Raw genomic sequence first — 5,000 nt, forward strand, 5'->3', positions numbered from 1 at the left:
TATATATATATATATGTATATATATATATATATATATATATATATATATATATATATGTATATATATATATGCATGTATATATATATATATATATACATATATATATATATATATATATATATATATATATATATGTATATATATATATATATATATATATATATATATATATATATATGTATATATATATATATATAAACACACACACCCACATATATATATATATATATATATATATATATATATATATATATATATATATATATATGTGGGTGTGTGTGTTTATATATATATATATATATATATATATATATATATATATATATATGGGTGTATATATATATATATATATATATATATATACACACCCATATATATATATATATATATATATATATATATATATATATATATATATATATATATATATATATATATATACGATGAATATATATTGCTAATGGTCAATAAGACATTCGTGCATTTGGTGACTTTATTTGAGGTGTATGCATCGAATGTTTGAAGCTGAAAAAATAAATGTATGTAATTACACACTTGTAATGGTTATAAAATAAAATGGGCTACTATACCTGTGATAGGTCATCCTGCTACATACATATAGATACACATAAATATGACCTTCCTGTGGCATGCATGGATTTGGGATATGTGCTGTCATATATACTAATCTATGTATGTACACTGTGATGAGTGCTTATATCTACTGCCAAACCTACATAAAATTACTCATTGGGAGAGCTGTAATATGTGCCCCTGACTAGCCTATCCAAATGTGTGACTCTCATCTGGCTGCTATGTAGCCTGCAATATACGTATAACATAATTCCCCCTATGGGTTCATAATAATGATGCAACTTCTTATGCTATTACTTACAAATAGATCAAGATAATAGCCCTTAGATCATTGTAGTATAATAGTTCCAGTAGCTGTGGCTTCCCTCACGAAACTGTTTATTTCCCTATTTATCTTTTGCAACCCTAGATGGTGAGCATGCCGCTTGCCCGCCGGATTTATCCTGTCCTAACTCATTGTTCCACATCCCCACCAGTTTTTCAGCGGAAAACCAATCATTCTGTGACATAGTCCTTCAGGTACTCAGGGGGTCGCCTGCATCTGTGTAGTCTGGTGTTGCCTTGAGAGGGTGTTGTGCTCTGTGTTAGTGGTGAGAATAACCTGAGTTTTTCTCTGGTTGGTGACTTGGTTGGCTTGCTTTTTGAACCGCGGACGGACTTGATTATGGTGGGCGACCTAACAGGTGTCTGATCTTCGGCTTCGGAGGTGTCTCTGTGGGGTTCCCTTCTTGCTTTATGCCTGGTGGTATGTGTGTTTCGTGTGGTGTATGGCGATTGCTCGGAACTGGAGTTATGTGCTCCCTATCTGGTGCATGTGTCTGTGCAGAGCTGGTGAGAGTTGGGGGTCCAACCTTTGACAGTCCTTGTATATGGCGAAAGAATTGGCGATTGCACAGTATTTATCACCCAGACCCGTCTGCCTTGACAAAGTATTGGTTATGTTGCCTTGTGTCCACGATGATAACTGTTCTGTCCAAATGTGTGACTCTCATCTGGCTGCTATGTAGCCTGTAATATACATATAACATAATTCCCCCAATGGGTTCATAATAATGATGCAACTTCTTATGCTATTACTTACAACTAGATCAAGATAATAGCCCTTAGATCATTATAGTATAACAGTTCCAGTAGCTGTGGCTTCCCTCGCGAATCTGTTTATTTCCCTGTTTATCTTTTGCACCCCTAGGTGGTGCGCATGCCGCTTGCCCGCCGGATTTGTCCTGTCCTAACTCATTGTTCCACATCCCCACCAGTTTTTCAGCTGAAAACCACTCATTCTGTGACATAGTCCTTCAGGTACTCAGGGGGTCGCCCACATCTGTGTGGTCTGGTGTTGCCTTGAGAGGGTGTTGTGCTCTGTGTTTGTGGTGAGAATGGCCTGGGTTTTTCTCTGGTTGGTGACTTTGTTGGCTTGCTTTTTGAACCGGGGACGGACTTGATTGTGGTGGGCGACCTGACAGGTGTCTGATCTTCGTCTTCGGTGGTGTCTCTGTGGGGTTCCCTTCTTGCTTTGTGCCTGGTGGTATGAGTGTTTCGTGTGGTGTATGGCGATTGCTCTGAACGGGAGTTATTTGCTCCCTATCTGGTGCATGTGTCTGTGCAGAGCTGGTGAGAGTTGGGGGTCCAACCTTTCATAGTCCTTGTATATGGCGAAGGAATTGGCGATTGCACAGTATTGATCACCCAGACCCGTCTACCTTGACTAAGTATTGGTTATGTTGTTTTGTTTCCACGATGATACCTGTTCTGTCCCATTGCCCCCTGGCATTGCCTGCCTGATTCTGCAGCAGGACCTGGTCTCCTGGTTTCAGAGGCAGCAGCTGCTGGGTGTTGGGTGTCAGTTTGTGTACTTGCTTGGCGAATCGTTAGAGCAAGGCTTCCTCTTGGCGTTCCCATGTGTCCCACCATATTGGGTGAATTCCTGGATTGGAGAAGACCTGCATCCCTGGAGGCACAGGTAGCAGAAATTTGAGGCTTTTTTTCTGAATATGATCTGGGATGGTGACACGCCGGTTTCCTGGTCTGATGTGTTCCTGTATTGGAGTAGACCTGCTGCTACAGCTTCAGTATCTAGGCTGCCGTAAGTATCGGTGTGTGATGTCAGGAGGTGTTTCATGGACTTGACTGCTGCCTCTGCCCGCCAATTTGACTGAGGAAAGCACGCAGATGAGAGATGGGGTCTGACTCCCTAGCGCTGTATTAGGCTCTGGGTCGGCTTTGCAGAGAATTTAGGTCCCCCATCGGTGCTTAGTTATTGGGGCACTCTGAAGGTACCAAAGTAGTGCAGGATAGCTTTGCTGAAACCCCTGGCCCCTGCCCCCGAGGTCACAATGTAGGGCCAACAACTGAATCTGTTGATGATGACCAAATGGTTGGGTTGAGACGCTTGGTTGTGTCGGTGGCATGCGTGGTTTTGAAGGTGACATACCTCAACATGCTAGGCAATTGTTCCTTGTGTTTTCGATGTCCTTGGTGAGTCCTGGCCAAAACATGGAACCCTGAGCTCTGTTTTGCATTTTCTTGGTTCCTTGGTGAGCTGCGTGTAGGGCTCTCAATATCTCACCCTGTAGTGCCAAGGGTATCAGGACTCTTTTATCCATCACGATGACACTATCCACTGTTGACAGCCTGTCCTGGTACTGCCAATATGGTTGTAGCTCTTCAGTTAGTTTGTCCCTTGCAGAGGGAAACCCGTTTTCAATGAATGGTATCAGAGTTTGCAGGCAGGGGTCCACAGCAGTGCTTCCTTTGACTCTATCCCATGTGACAGCTCGGATTGAGTCCATTGTCGACTGTACTGCTGCTATCACAGCAGCTTCCATGTCATCTAGGTGGTTGGGTGTCGAGCGAATGGCAATTAAAGCCGTTATCACCTCCCATGTGTTTGGCTGTGTGTTGGGTGAAGGGTTCCTTGATGTGGTGTTTGCTATAGGTATGTCTTTTCCTGGCACGTGAATGATTTGGTATCTCTACCATAGTGTTCGCAGCTTGAGTCGGAGGAGCCTTGGGTTCCTGATGGTGTCAAATTCTTTGTCCCATAGAATTTTCACGAGTGCTTGTGGTCCCTTGCTATTATCAAGTCTTTGCACCCCATGGTGAAGAATCGGCTGTCCTCGAGTGCCCATGCTACGACCAGGGTTTTCCCTTCAATTGGTGCATACCGCTTTTCTGCGTCCTTGAGAAATCGCGATCCTGCTAGGGTGGTCTTCCAGCCATCTGGGCATCATCCTGGGTGCAAGGGTCTCGCATGTACAGTGTTTCTGACACATTCAATACCCGATTCCGACTTTTAAACAATCTGGGTTAAGGCATGTTGGCTTGTCTGGGTAGAAGATCTCGACCCTTGTCGATTTTATGTGAAATTGCTGCCTTTGACTCTGGAATGCGTTCTCAAGTTCCGGGCCCAACTGAAAGCGTACACTTGGGCTGAATAGGGGCCTGAACGATTCCATTAAGTCAGTTGTTCTGCCATAGTGTGATACATGGTTTACTAGTCCAAACCATGCCCGAATGTCTGTGATGATCTTTGGTCTTGAGAACATTGCAATTGCATTCAGGTATTTTGGTAAAAGTTTTACATCCGTTTCTCCAACCTGGAATCCTGCAAAGTCCACCTCTGTAGATGAGAACTGGAACTAGGCTGGGTTGTGAATGACACCGTTCTTTCCAACGCGCTCCGAGTAATTTATGACACGCCACCAGTGTTCCTGTAAGTTTGAGTCCCACAGTAGGGTAACATTGACGCAATTTTTCTTTCTTGGGACATCCACAATAATCGCATCATATAGTTGTGTGTATGCGTCCTGCGATGCGAGAAAGCCCATGGATGCACGACGGTAATGGAATCGTCCCTGCTCAGTGAGGAAAGTTGTCTTTTGTCTGTCCTCTTCACGGATATCAATGGAGTGAAATCCATTCCATGTGTCAGTGACCGATTTGTATACGCTAGGAGGTAATGCTCTAGCTTGCTTTATAGGTGGAATGGTGTAATATGTTTCTCGAACGCAATGTCTATTTATGGGCTGTAAGTCCACAGTGTGGCATATTTTGCCATCTGATTTTTGTGTGAGAACCATGTTGTGTAGCCATGTCACTGGTGTGTTGGGTGGTATGAGTTCAATCACACCCAGTGCTACGTCTTTTTCCAGTTGGGCCGCCACCTCTTTTTGCCAGTGTACCGGTACGTTTAGGGGTCTCTTTATCACCGTTGGTTCCGCCTGAGGGTCGATGATCCGTATCTCCATGGGTGTCCCGGTCATTGTTGGCATTGGCTGGTGTGGACACATGTTGAAGGTTAACGATGCATATCGTTCCAGTAGCCACGCTTTCATGTTTTCAGTGAACTCTGCTGGCGGTTTGAACGGCAGGCTGGCTGGTTGCAGGGAAGGTGGAGTGCGACATG

Source organism: Palaemon carinicauda, chromosome 6 (assembly GCF_036898095.1).
Source record: "Palaemon carinicauda isolate YSFRI2023 chromosome 6, ASM3689809v2, whole genome shotgun sequence".
Taxonomy (NCBI): Eukaryota; Metazoa; Arthropoda; class Malacostraca; order Decapoda; family Palaemonidae; genus Palaemon; species Palaemon carinicauda.